This window comes from Eulemur rufifrons, chromosome 3 (assembly GCF_041146395.1).
Source record: "Eulemur rufifrons isolate Redbay chromosome 3, OSU_ERuf_1, whole genome shotgun sequence".
Taxonomy (NCBI): domain Eukaryota; kingdom Metazoa; phylum Chordata; class Mammalia; order Primates; family Lemuridae; genus Eulemur; species Eulemur rufifrons.
Genome location: NC_090985.1, coordinates 58,777,571 through 58,792,716, shown reverse-complemented (window position 1 = coordinate 58,792,716; position 15,146 = coordinate 58,777,571). Strand labels below are relative to the sequence as shown.

General features: G+C 41.2%; 1 non-coding gene across 1 annotated transcript; it reads right to left on the bottom strand.

The window, feature by feature from the left end:
• Window positions 1-7,861: 7,861 nt before the first annotated feature.
• LOC138382053 (U6 spliceosomal RNA) lies at window positions 7,862-7,968 on the bottom strand. Its single transcript, XR_011233230.1, has one exon. It is a non-coding gene; the product is annotated as a U6 spliceosomal RNA (small nuclear RNA).
• Between the last annotated feature and the right edge of the window lie 7,178 nt (window positions 7,969-15,146).

Sequence of the window (15,146 nt, the reverse complement as noted above, 5' to 3'; positions counted from 1 at the left end):
CACCATGCCCAGCTAATTTTTTCTATATATGTTTTCAGTTGTCCAGATAATTTCTTTTTATTTTTAGTAGAGACAGGGTCTTGCTCTTGCTCAGGCTGGTCTCGAACTGCTGACCTTGAGGGATCCTCGGCCTCCCAGAGTGCTAGGATTACAGGCGTGAGCCACCGCACCAGGCCTAAGAGGTTATTTTTATAGTCCCTGAAAGCACAAGTTCCTCTTTCTCATTCACCCCATAAAAGACTACTGTAGATTACACAAGCAATTTTCCTTTATAATTTGCTTTTTGTTTACACTTTCTCCCATGTTTACAAAACAATCCCTATCTAAGCCTAGAGAATTGTTGGAATGATAATTCGCTGAATGCTAGTAATAGTTACTTGTGGAGATGGCAGGCAGGGTGATTTTTATTTAATATATATTTCTGCTTTTTACTTTTTTGTATTGATTGATTTAAAAATGAACATGCCTAATTTTTGTAAAAAATAAAGCCATTTAAAAACATTTATTTTTTAAGAGATGGGGTTTCATTAGGTTGCCCAGGCTGGCCTCAAACTCCTGAGCTCCAGTGATCCTCCCGCTCAGCCTCCTGAGTAGCTGAGGCTACAAGCACACACCACCGCACCACCACACTTGGCTTGAAACAAAGCCATTTTAAGAAAGAATTTTTTAAGACACACACACACACAGTAATACTGCCATACTTTTTTCAGGTGCTTTGGGACACGCCATTTTTCCCCTGTTAGTTTCTGAGCACCTCACTGGGCAGCCAAGTAACCTCCAATGCCAGGTCAGCAGCGGTTCTTCCCAAGCTCTGTTCAAGGCATGTTTTGGGTGAAAAGAAAGTTGCTCTAGATATGAAGCCAATGTTCCTTCATCTCAGAAGGCATAGTTGAATTATATTACCAGCTCGGGAAACTTTCGTAAAATACACCTATTGGGCGTATTTTTTTTTCAGGTATATTTTTGTTGGACTTCTGTAAAGACAACCAAAATGCTCAGTTGGGAAAGAGAGTTCACAGGTTACAGACTGTGGGCTCTTCCCAGCATCTTATAAAGAAAGGGAGTCCTTCTGTAAATGAATGCCAGTTTTCCCTTGGTGGGCTTCATCAGCTACACTTTGGATATACATTCTTGGAGATTTTTTTTTTGTTTTCTTTTTAGACAGAGTCTCACTCTGTTGCCTGGGCTAGAGTACCGTGGTGTCAGCCTAACTCACAGCAACCTCAAACTCCTGGGCTCAAGCAGTCCTCCTGCCTCAGCCTCCCGGGTAGCTGGGACTATAGGCATGTGCCACCATGCCTGGCTAATTTTTCTATATGTATATTTTTAGCTGTCCATATAATTTCTTTCTATTTTTAGTAGAGATGGGGTCTCGCTCTTGCTCAGGCTGGTCTCGAACTTCTGAGCTCAAACAATCTGCCCACCTTGGCCTCCCAGAGTGCTAGGATTACAGGCGTGAGCCACAGCACCTGGCCTGATTTCAACTTTTAATTGAAGCATAATATGGATAGAAAAATGCAGATATCATAAACGTATAACTCAATTTTATAAACTAAACATTCTTGTGTAACCATAACTCAGATCAGGAAACAAAACACTACTAGCACCCAGAAATCCCCCTCAATTCCCTTTCAATCACTAACCCTCCACACCTACCTGAAGGGTAACCATAATCTTGACTTACTAGTTTTTCCAGTTTTATACTTTATGTATTAATAAGTATAGTATACAGCTAGCTTTCATGTCTAGCTCCTCTCTTTCAAACCCATGTTTGTGAAATTCATCTAATTTTGTGTTTAATTGTAGATAATTCATTTTCCTTTCTGTGTAGTGTTCTGTTGTGTAAATATTTTACAATTTATCCATTCTATTGTGGATGGTCAATGGGTAATTTACAATTGTGAGCTATCAGGATCAGTGCTATGAACATTCTAATACATGTTTTCTGGTAAATTATATGTATGCATTTCTGTTGGGTATGTGCATAGGAGTGAAACAGGGTATGCAAATGTTCAGCTTTACTAGATACTACTCAACAGTTTTCCACAGTGGTTGTACCAATTGACCACCATGTAAGAGAATTCCAGTGGAATTGAAATGGAGAATTTCAGTTTTGACAAGATTTGTGCTGGATGGTAGCCCTGGAAATACTTGCCTAAGCCCAAAGATGATGATATACAGGAGTCCTTCCAAGAAATCCAAAGCACCGTTCATTTTTCATATTAATTTTCAGGACAAATCATCTTTGCAAAATGGATGAGGATACATCTTATGCTGCCCTCTCCTGAAGCTGAAAAAGTATGACAAAAGAGATCAAAATGCTTTTTTCTAAGAGCCCTCCTAAGCCCCATATCTCCCATTGCAGCCCCAGAGCTTTGATTTTAGGTCCATGTGCCCACCCGTGAATTTGTTTCAGGAATGTCATGCTCAGGCTCAGGCTGGCATTTCTACTATAACATGGCTAGTTTCAAATAACAAAGTCTAATGCCACGAACCCTCATTGCATTTGCCAGCCAATCAGCCAGCCAGAGGACATATTCATAAACTGTCTTGCTTGAGCTGGGAGGGCTTCTTACAGTTTTAAATAGACACAGAAGCCTCCAGGCCTCCTGGCCTAGCTGCTGTCAGACGCAGCTGGGCAGCTTTGTTCATTTAGTTTTAATTGACAAATAATAATTGCACATATTCATGTGGTACATAGTGATGTTTCAATACATATAAAGTATAGTGATCAGATCAGAGTAATTAGCATATCCATCATCTCAAACATTCATCATTTCTTTGTGCTGGGAAGGTTCAATATCCTTCTTTTAGCTATTTGAAACTATGTAATGTATTATCGTTAACTAACATTGTTAGCTATCATCCTATGTAACCATCATAACATAGGACGCTAGAACTTATTCCTCCTACCTAGCTGTCATTTTTTTTCCTGTAACAAATCTCTCTCTATCCCTCCCTTCCCTTGCCTTTCCCAGCCTCTAGCATCCTCTGTTCTGTATTTCAACTCTATGAGATCAACTTTTTTTAGCTTCCACCCATGAGTGAGAACATGCAGTGTGGAGGGCAGTTTTTTAAACTGCAGATTTCCCCATTCCCACTTTAAAATAATTGAACTGAATTCCTTGGGATTGGGACTTGGGAATCTGTATTTTATAAAGTTCTCAAGTGGTTCTGATTCAAATAGAGACTACTAGTAAATCTTTAGAATTGCTGTTGCTGTTATATAGTTTTAAAAAAATTATAACCATCCAATACAAATACTATAGCAAAATCCTGAAAATAAGAAGGAAAAATGAGTGAAAGATCAGACCTTTTTCCTTCCTTTAAAATATTCCATCAAAATACAATGTTTTGCCAAATGAAACACAGATAAGAGTGCTCAGTTGAAGACGGTCTGATTCCAGAGGAGTAATAGTCGTAACAATCACACGTGACTTAACAAGCTGCTGAATGTTCTCATATATTTTATTTCACTTAATCACTCAAGACCTCTTTAAGGTAGAAATAATAATTCCCAATCTACAGAAAAGGATGCTGAGGCTTGGGATTAAGTGAAATGAACTTTGTGTCCTATCTCTGCCATTTCATGTGTGTGTGTCCTTAGATAACACAAACCCAAGTCCCTTGATTCCAAATGTGACATATTTCTCACTCTCCTCCAGTGCTCTCGGAGTCAGAAAGCCACCTAAAGGCCAACAGGAATTAAGCATTTTGACAACTCTGAATGAGGTCCATGAGTCTTTCTGGACTCCCTTCTATCCTCCTTCCTCTCCTCTTCTCCCTTCCTCCAATTTGCTTTTAGTGTCTCCCATGCAATGGGCATCTGCAATGTGCTAGGGCATCAGAGATTAAAGAAAAAGTCCCTACCTTCAAAAAGTTCACAGTGCAGTGGGAAGGTAGAGAAATAATTGTGTGGCGATGCACCAAACGCCAGTACAGTTAGGTCAAATTGAGAAGGGGTGTTATGCTGAGATCACCTGCCCAAGTGGGCATGTGGATTCATACTCTCCACTTAGACGAAAAGTCCAAATTCCTGAAGGTAAGAAGTACTTGCTTTGATGTGTGCTCACTTCAAAGGGGGACTGTTTTATTTTGAAACAATTCCACCGCCTTCAATATCCTATTAATACATCCTTCCAAATATGGCTTTAGATCTTTCATCTATGTTCTATAACATGTGTTTACCCTATCCTGACTAAATTTAGAAGCATGCCATCTTATTGGTAGTTCGTTTGCATACTCTTTAAAGAATTATCAATGTTCAAAAGAGGTATAGAGGCCTTAAAAAAGTGTATTGGGGGGTGGTCAGGGATTCCCTTCTAGGTCCTGTGTATAGGAAAAACAACTGCCAATATACCAGGAAACAACTTTGTTTATCCTCAGCCACCGGCTAGGTAGAGCAGGTGGGTAGGTATGTGTGTTCACGTGTGTGGGGCAGAGGTCAGTAGCCGATAAATTTTCCAACAAAGAGTTTCAACAACTGTTTTCATTAGTGGCAATAAACCACCCAGTTTGTTTTCAAACCCGTAAGAATTATTCAACAATAATAAACAGTTGGTAGGTGCCCACTGGGTACTAGCAGCTTCTTAGACACAAGGCACACAGTAAAAAAAGGAGACCAGATACGTTCCTGCCCCACTGAGGACCAATTAAACATTTCTAGAAGAGTGAGTATAAGTGTTGCTCTTAAATCTAACACTTTCCATCATTGCTTAACCTGCTTGGCATTTCCGAAGCACCACACACTGTTGATGGTTCCATTTCTGAGTATTTGATCTCCTTCTCATCATTATGTCCCCTTTAAACAACTGTGACATCTTCTCCCCAGCTCTCTGCTCCAGGGCCTCTAACTTTTAATCTAGTCCCATCTTTCACTTTTCCATTGAAGTTATCTTTTTTCTTCCTTTCCAACTGTAAATAACAATAACTGACAATTGCATGAGCTTTTAAAACATTTACAGAGAAAGCTCCATCCACCATCTGCATCAACAAGCACTCATGGTGAGCCTCACACATGCTGGGCACAGTGCGTGGCACCAACCGTCATAGTGAGTGCTGATAACACAATGTGTGACAGATAACACGGTGTGTGACAGACTCGAATACAGTCTTGTAATCCTTGATTCTGGTTCTTTGCATCTGTTGCAGGCGGTTCCCTGGGAAGCAGACCTGGAGAGGAAGATTAGCGTGCAGGAGCTTTGTAAGGAGTAACTTTGGGACCAGTGTCCATGCAAGGGAAGTGGAGGATGCAGCACTGGGCAGAGGGGGAGGTCGAGCTGCAGCACCATTTCAAAGGAAGTCTCAGCTGACCTGACTCAGAGTTCTGAAGATGGGATGACTCTCCAGAACCGTCTGCTTGGGAAGTTAGACTGACAGCTGAGGATCATGGGCCAGCAGCACTCTCAGCAGGGGAGGAATGAGTCCTTCAGTCATGAAAGGGCATCTGGACAGCACATCACAGCACCCACCACGCCATCCGACACGCAATCACGTTCACTGATGCAGCTGACCTGACGTATTGCCTTGAGCTCATGGGCAGAGAGAGCTGAGCTCTGAGGCCAGGCCCACTGCCCATTGTAGGGCAGTGCAGGAAGAGGCTGCAATGGGTCTGATCAAATCCCAGCAGATAAATGAGCAAAGACCAAGTCAGACCAAGGCAGGCAACCGTATTTCCTGTCTCAGGTCTTTCTTTAGAGGTGCTGCCTCCCTGTGTTCTTCACCCAATCTTCATGTCTCCACTTACACACGACATTCTCTGCTGTCTCCTCTGTCCCCAATCACACGACATTCTCTGCTGTCTCCTCTGTCCCCAATCTAAATTAAGATCCTGGTGACCCACTTGCTTAATATCCTGGACTTTGCCTTTGCAACACCTGTTACTCCGTGGCCCACTCGGGAACTATTTATCCAATGTTTTCTTTCCTATTTTACTGGGATCCTCATGAAGGCAGGTGTTTTCTTTTTACTATGATATCCTTCATGTCCAGTGGGGTTCCTGACACATAGTAGATGCTCAATAAACACTTTTAAAAATAACTAGAATTGCAGTAGGGGGTCTGTCAGGGTTCTTTGGTTGCAAGCAACAGAAATGGACTCTGGCATTATTAACCAAAGGAGTTATGGAAAGAATGTGGGGGACTCCCAGGACCACAGGGGAAACTGGGAACCAGTGTGAAAACAGGCAACACCCAGCAGCTCTGGAGTCAAGACACAGGAGCTACTGGAGAAAGGGGCCATCTTCAATCTCTGCCATTCAGCTGGGAGTCACTTTCCACAGGAGTCAGAGAATGTCTGATTAGTCTCACCTAGGTCATATACTGTCCCCTTGGCTAGAAGAAGACAGAGATCTGACAACAGTCCCACCAGAATGTATCCAAAAGGAAACTGGAGGTGGCTGAAAAAAAAGATGTGAATGAAGGGCAACCAACAAAACGAAACGAAACTAAAAACATTCCCACTACAGGATCCAGAGGGAGGAAAGAGAGTCCTAACCAGCTGGGTGTATCAGGAAAGAATCCCTGGGGGTAGGCATAGGGTCTGCCCTCAGCTCTTACCCTTTCCGTGCTTGCTGATGGCTTTCCCATTGCGAGCATCTGAGACTTTGGCCACTGGACCATGGCTAGCCCATGGGTGGGTCTGCCGGAAGTGCAGGAAGTACTGGGAGTTTACACCCTAGGAGCCGCCTGCAGCCAGTGACAGATGGAGGTGGGTGGGGGAATATCTCAGCTCCTTTGTCCCTGCTCTACATAGTCACCCAGAGGTCCCCATGTGATTAAGCCCTTGACACCCACGGCAGGAACCTGCTCTTTAATGCACATTATAGAGCCCTCCTCCTCCTCTTCCCTGTCTCATCTCTCCACTCCCCCGCTGGGGCTTCCTGGAATTCTTCCAAATGAACTACTTGCCGAGGGGGCAGGACGGGCGACTGGCTCTCGGTAACTCTAGGAAGATGAGCAGCACCCTGAGGTGGCATCGGAGAATATCTGCCCTCAGGCTGATACATTCTTATGTTCCTCTTATCTCTCCTACCCTCCCATCAGCTCCAGACCTTCCGTGATCACATCCACTGGTACCAGTGAGTGTGTGTGCCCAGAATGGTAACTCAGTTTTCAATCAGTCTAAGGAAAATGTCGGATCAGCTGCTGTCCAGGAAACTCCCTACACACTGCGTGGCCGTGACTGGCCATGCTCTGGGCACCTTGCTCCCTGGATGGCCTCCCCGCAGCTCTCCTACTCTCCTACTTAACCAGGACATGGGATTTGCACACCTGCTCCCCTGGAAGATCACCCACATCACCCCATGAATAACACCTCTCTTCACTCTCTGGTCAAGGATTGGCCTCTGTCTCAGAGTGACCGTCCTTAAACCTGGATCTAGGCGATATGCTTTTGCTCAGAAAGTTTCAGTGGCTCCCCATTGCTTGTAGCATGACATTCAAATTTCTAAGTGGGCTCTTCCAGCCCCAATCAGCCTCTCTAGCCCTACCTCTGGCCACTCCCCAGTGGCCCTGGGGCAGCCACACGGGGCTGTTACCCCCATCCTGTGGCTTTGCCTTTGCTGATTCTCTCCCCCTCTTCTGGGTCTGGTGACACCTCACTTCTGCAAAGCGATTGAGAACACTGCCTCCATATCCAGGTGGAAGCCATCGCTCTTCCTGCCTGCTTTGTTTATACTGTTACAGTCAGTAGCCCTTACCACACTTCATTGCAGCAAGCTGCATGCAAATCCGATTTCTCTGATAGAATGTAAACTCTGAAGGCCAGATTTGTAGCCTTGGATCACCCATGTGACCAGAGCTCCATAAATAGTTTTATGTTTTAAATAAGTAACAAATAAACTTTTAAAAATCTCTTTCTCTTTTATTGTTATTAGATCTTTTTTGTTTTTGTCATCCTTGCGCAGGGGCCATGCTAATCTTCTCTGTATTGTTCCAATTTTAGTATATGTGCTGCCGAAGCGAGCACTTGTTATTAGATCTTTACAGGAAGAATAAGCTAGAGAGAAATTGTTTCTAGTGCAAATTCATTTTAATACAAGGCTCCCTGAGAAGAGGTTCCGAAATAAACAAAATAGCAGGCAGCATCATAAAATCCTAGAAATGTTCCTGGTATAAACCCAAAGGTTCCGTGAGGAGATGAGGTGCCTAGAGCCAGAATCTTGGGTGATTTCCTGCGATGCACTCTCCCTTAGAAAGAAAGGTTTTTTAAAAAGGCTTTTGATACACTTCTTTCAAATGAAAAATTCAAATATAATCAATGTACACTGAAAGGAACTTTCACAGCATTCATTTTCTCCTGCTAGTCTTACCTAGCCAGGTACTTTGGGTAACTACAATTTCAACATGCTTCACTCTGCTCTGGGGAATTGGTGCAGTCTGATGAACGACTAAGTTCACTGACACCAGGAGAGACTGGGGCCCTAGGAGGACAGGTGCATTGCTAAGCAATCCCTGCAATCTCTGCCAACAGAAAATGAGGCAGTGACTGCAGCCAGGAACGCTTAGCCCCAAATACCGTTCTTAAGCAGCATCGACACCACCATGGCGGAGGAGAACAGCTGAGTTCCCTTCATAAAAGCCTTGTTGGGTACTTAGCACCTACCACGTGCCAGGCAGCATGAGCTTGAGCTCCTTGCTTGCATGTCTCCTTGATCTTCACAGGAACCTAGGCGATAAGGACTTGTATGACTTACATTTTGCAGATGAGGTTTCCAAAAGCTAAGAAACTGCCCAAGGTCACAGGGCCTCTTGGCAGGAAGGCAGAACTAGAACCCAGGTCTCAATAACCCCAAAGCCTGTGCCCTGACCCTAAATCTGCTCCTTGTGAACTTGGCCGCATGTTAGAATTACCCTGGGATCATGGAAAGATGCAAAATAAATCAGACAAACAAACAACTACAACAAACAAACAAGAGATATACATCCTTACGTGGCAATAGGGTTCTCTAAAGAACAGAGCAGGGAAAAGGAATGGGGTGATGTGTGGAAAAAGGGTAGGTTGCAATTTTCAATATTGTCAGGAAAATAAGCAGTGAGATAACATTAGTAAAGATCTGGGGGGGAAAAGCCATGTGGTTCTCTAGGAGAAGAGATGTCCACACAAGGGCTACACGGCAGGCACAGGCCCCATTATAGGACAACTGGCCAGTGCAGCTGGAGGGACTGGTGGCAGAAGGTGAGGTCAGAGGATCATATGGGACCTTGTAAACTATAGTGAGACTTCTCTCCTCTTACTGTGTATGTCTACCGGTCAAATTACTACTCATATTCAACTTTTTACAAACATTTAAAGCATACATGAAAGTGGAATTAGCCTAAGCTACATTAAAAAATATGTCTTCAAAGTTGGAGCACCTGAGCAAATGTTTGGGACCAGGGTACAGAGAAGGGAGGGGTCAGAGAACCAGGAAAGATGGGAGGGGAGCAGCAGGGCCCGGTGAGGGCTCCGGGGAGTCCCTGACCACCTTGAGGCCATCATCCCTCTGACACTGGAGAGAGCGTAGTAGGGGCTAATTGGAAAATCCAAGCTTTCTCATTAAAAATATAATAATGGCGCCATGGGTGCGTGGGTGTTGTCTTCCCAGTTCTTCTCTTTATAAGAAATCTGCATTTTTTTCTATCCTTGCTTAGCTTCTGCCTTGCCACTTCCTACCTTGTTTCTTTGATTTTAATTCTGCTCTCCTGACCATGCTATAGACTGTATCTGTTTAATCAGCCATAGTCTTTTTGTTCACATCCTCAGCGTGACCTCCTCATCCCCACCCCTAACTCCAGTTAGGCCACTATCTTGGGTGGTGGCCATGCTCCTGTGATTGCCTCTGCCCCACCCCGTCCCCCCACTACATCCCTCTCTCACACCCTCATCCCACCCCTAGTTCCTGGTCTTGGTCCCTGGCTGGCAGACTGTTACATCGGTGGCCCCAATAAACCACACCTTGAAATAGTCTGTGCAGCACCTCCTGCGTTGACTCGGAATGAGCCACATGATTTGCTTTGGACAAAGGGACATTAGCAGATATGCAAGCCAAGGCCCCATTAGTGCCAACACATTGGCCGGTGTTCTGGAAGTCATCTGCCACATTGTAAAATCGCTCAGGCTAGACTCCTGAGCATCGACGGGCCACGTGGACTGAGACCCTGAAGGACAAGGCACCCCCTCAGACCATCAGTCCAAACCACACTTCCAGGTGAGTGTGACCGTGTGACGCACATGTGCTGCAGCACGGGAAGCAGGAGACTGCCCGGCTGAGCCAGTTCAGCCCTCAGACTCGTGAAAAACTGAGAAGTGCTGTATTTGCCTTAAGCCATTAATTTTTGTGGTGTTTTATAACACAGCAATAGATAAGCAAAGCAATCCCCATCTCAGGCCAAAAAACCTGTTCGTCCCAGGCCTGGCCAGGCCAGGCCACATGCACACCTGTGACGGCCTCAGTCTCCGTATGTCTATACAATTTCACCAGCACCTGCTGACTCAGCTTCCCCTGAACTTGGGATCGCCACAGCATCTGGTTTGGGACAGTTTGGCATTCGCCCTTTCTGAGCAGGAAACAAATTGAGAGAAAACTGCGTACACAAATGTCCATTATTCTCAGGCTATGTTGTGACTCGAGTAGGACTGTCCGCATTCAATCCGGGGCCTGTATCTATCTGTCGTTGTGCTGAGTCACCGTGTGGCGATGCATTCCTATTTGCATCGTCTGCCAGCCGGGGGCACAGTCCTGGTTCCCACTCATAAATACTCTCTTGCCTCACATCCTTTAAGGCGAGGGCTCACTGGCAGCTTTATTTATTTATTTTTAGAAAAGGCTAGCTGTTTTAAAACAAGACTCAAATTTTTAAAATTTACTTCTGGAAATACTTGAGAAAAGCTGGTATTTTTACATTTCAGGAAGAGAGTTACATCCTTATTTTTGAAGGATTACCTGCAAGCTCGTGCTGATATTTCTGGTGCACTAAATGTGCATCAAAGGGCTCTGGGATTTTGGAGGAGTGAGTGGCTTCCGTTTGAAAACCAGCCACAGGATGTCCTGAGCGATGGATTGCTAAGTGTGACGCTTCTGAAAAGAGGGTGGCTAGTCTAGTCCATCACTGTAGTCTCAGCCTTTGGCACAGGGCCAGGTACAGAAATGCGCTTAATAAATGTTTATTGCATGAGTAAGTAGATTATGAGAAATTTGGTGCCTTGGAAATGATATTCAGTATCCTATAGGAAACCATATATCTTGATAAGCTAAAAAAATCAGAATAAAAGAGCTCCTGGTCCAAATATGGTTAAAAAAAAAAAAAAGTTCAGTACTCTTTTTCAATTCCTGGATAAATATTGGTGTGAAAACAAGTTTAATATATGAATGAATGAACTCTACAGAATTATGGTCAAGTCAGTAAGAAACGAATTGCTTGTGTGCTTGTTAGGAATCTCATTAGAAATTTGAAAGCAAAGGCAAAATTTTGAAAGTGAAAGATTTTTTAAAGTATCATTTTCTTGATTAAAAGTAATATAGGTTCACTTTAGACATTTCAGAAAATGCAGATAAGTAAAAGTGAACAAAACAAAAACTATCTCTAAAGACAATTTTTAAAAATTGCTGTCTATCCTAACTACATGTAACAAAAAGTGAGATGATAATATTTTGCAATCTGCTTTATTCCTTTACCAATATATAATGCATTACTTTTCATTTTGTTAAATATTCCCCTGTGTTATCATTTTTAATAGATAAATTGTATTACTTTATTGCACTTAGAGTAGGAACCATATACTTTTTATTAATCACTAATTTTGGATATTTGTACAGTTTACAATTTTTTTTTACTATTATAAGCAGTGCCATAATAAACATACTTATAAAAAGATCTTTGCATGTATCCATGATTATTTCCCAAGGCCAGATTCCAAGAAATGGATTTCCTGAGTTGAGTAGTTTGCATTTAAGTCTTTTGATATGTGTTGTTAAATTTCCTTCCAGAAAAGTGTCCCCATTTCTATCCCCCACTATTAGCTCTTGGACACTCATCAGCACTGATTATTATTATTGCTTTTGTTTTCTTTGTAAATATGATAGATGAAAGTAATAGCTTATATTTGAAAACTCTCTTATTGTTAGAGAGATTGGACACTTCTCTATTTCTTGAATTATTGGTGAGATTAGGTCTTTTAACATATCTGTGGACCATTTATGTGTATTGTTTTGTCAAGTACCAGTACATGTCTTATGGCTATTTTTTTCTATGTAATATTTTCCTTTTATATTTTGATTTGGGTATACTCTTTATATAGAAATGATACGGACTCCTTTTCCTATAACTTGCAAATATTTTGCCTGTGTGATCATTTGTCTTTTAATATTGTTTGTGGTGATTATGACATAGATTTTTTTTTAAGTAAATAGTCAAATTAAGGCCGGGCGCGGTGGCTCACGCCTGTAATCCTAGCACTCTGGGAGGCCGAGGCGGGTGGATCACTCGAGGTCAGGAGTTCGAGACCAGCCTGAGCAAGAGCGAGACCCCGTCTCTACTAAAAATAGAAAGAAATTATATGGACAACTAAAATATATGTATACAAAAAATTAGCCGGGCATGGTGGCGCATGCCTGTAGTCCCAGCTACTCGGGAGGCTGAGGCAGTAGGATCGCTTAAGCCCAGGAGTTTGAGGTTGCTGTGAGCTAGACTGACGCCACGGCACTCACTCTAGCCCGGGCAACAGAGCGAGACTCTGTCTCAAAAAAAAAAAAGAAAAAAAAAATAGTCAAATTGATCTTTTTCCCTTCGTAGTTTCTGCCTTTGATGCTATACTGAGAAAGGTGTTTGCATCACAACTGTTAGAAAAATATTCATTAACATTCATTTATATTTTCTTTTAGTACTATGGTGGTTTCTTAAAATTTTAAATTTATATTTAACCATTTTTGCTCCTGCTCTTTATAATGTCTTTCCTTATACTTTCTTTGGTTTAATTTACTGTACTTTGCCAATTTCTTGATATGGATGCTGAAAATATTGATATTCAACCTTTCTTCCTTTTTAATATGTGCATTTAAGGATATATTATGCTCTCCAAGCATGGCTTTAGCCATATCCCAGAAGTTTTGGTATGCATGACTTTTGTTACCATTAAAAATATTTCCTAATTTCCATTGTGATTTCTTCTTTAACCTATAGATTATTGAGTTGTGTATTTTTAAATTTCCCAATATATAGAGGATTTTAACCTTTTCTAAAAAAAATTGATTTCTAGCCTACTTCCACTTCAAATAACATATTTGGTCTGCTAGCCAGTTGTCTGCAAACTGTCACCTATCCAAGAATACAGGAGTAGGAAATTGAAATAAACATTTAGAAACTTTATTAGTAATTTGACATTGCTGTGACATCTATGCATCTTGTATTTTGTGTGGCATTTTTAATTTATTTTTTTTCTATTAATCCATTTGATTGTAGTTTTGTATTATAGAAGTATTAATCTGCAACAGATTAGAAATATTTAAAATTTTCCTTCACCACGGATAGTTTGAAAAGTACTATTTTATCTTATAGTACTGTCAATTTTGCTTTGCATATTTTCATCTATGTTATTAAAGACATACAATCTTAAAATTGCAAAATCTTCCCAGTAAATTGAAAATTTTATCATTATGACTTATTCCTCTTTATCTCTAGTAATATTTTTTTGCCTTAAAATCTACTTTTTGTAATATTAGTATAACTATTCCAGCTTTCTTTTTCCATCCATTTCTATATCTTTGTACTTTGGATGAGTGTTTTATAAGCAGTATGCAGGAATCTTTTACATCCTGCCTGGCAAACTTATCTTTTGATTGAAGTGTTGAGTTCACTTCCATTGACTGTGGTTACTGGTGTGTCTAGACTTAATCTGCCATTTTGCTATTTATTTCCTCTTTCCCCTATTGGTCTATATTTCTTTTTCTTCCTTTCTCGCCTTTCTTGGGACTTAGTATTTTTTATTACTCCATTTCTCTCTTCCTTTAGCTTGGCAGTTTTATATACTTTTACTCTTCTATTTGTGCTTACTCTAGTAATTATAATATGCATCCTTCCCTTAGAGTCTAACACTGCTTGGTATTTCTACTCTTTTCCAAGGTAATGAAAAAACCAGAGAACATTTTAATTCCATTTACCCCCTTGTGACTTATGTGTCATTATTGTTGTTTAGTTCTTTACAAACATTTTACCCTAAGGCACTATTATATATATTATATACGTAAATACATTATTATAATATTTTTCCCTAAGGCATTATTATTGTTGTTTTATACAGTCAGTAGTCATTTAAATTAGTCACATATTTACCCTTTTTGTGTCCTTTATTCTTTCTTGAGTTTCTGGCCTTCATTTTTAGGTAATTTTCCTTCTGTGTGGGTAAGAACCCTGGAGTGTTGGTCTGCTGTAACGTATCTCTCACTCCTTGGTAACATTTAGAATTTGTGGCTGGCAATTAGTTCTTTCAACATCTTGAAGATACCATCCCACTGTCTTCCAGCCATTGTTTCTGTTGATAAGTCAGCTGACAGTTTGTCATGCTTTTGAAAGTATCTGCCTTTTTCCCTGGATACTTTAAATGTTTTTTCTTAGTCTTCAGCTTTGAGAAGTTTTATTATGATAATTTTAATTATATTTTTCATGCTTTAGATTTATAGTGCATCTTAAATCTGTAGCTTGATGCCTTTGATCAGTTTTAGGCAATTACCAGCCATTATCTCTTCAAATATTGCTTCTGCTTCACTTGGGCTTCTCCTCTCCTTTAGAAACCCCACTTATCCGTATGTTAGAAGTCTTTGCCAGACACTGTTTTTAATGCACTTTGCTATATTTTTTCATCTTTTCCTCCCCTCTGTGCTTTATTCTGAGCTAGCTTCCTGCTCACCTATTATCTCAACTTTCTCTAAACTGTGTTAACTCATCTATTAAACTCTTAATTTCAGTCATTTTCATTTTCAGCTTTAGATTTCCACTTAGTATTTTTATAGTCTCTAATCCTCTACAAAATTCTCAGTCTGGTATGTTATTTCCTTAAACATAGTAAGTATACTTACTTAAAAATCTGTGACAACTCCATTTTCTGTATCTCTGGCTCTGTTCCTATTGTCTCATATTTTTCATGGGTTTTAGTAATAATCATCTGGTATC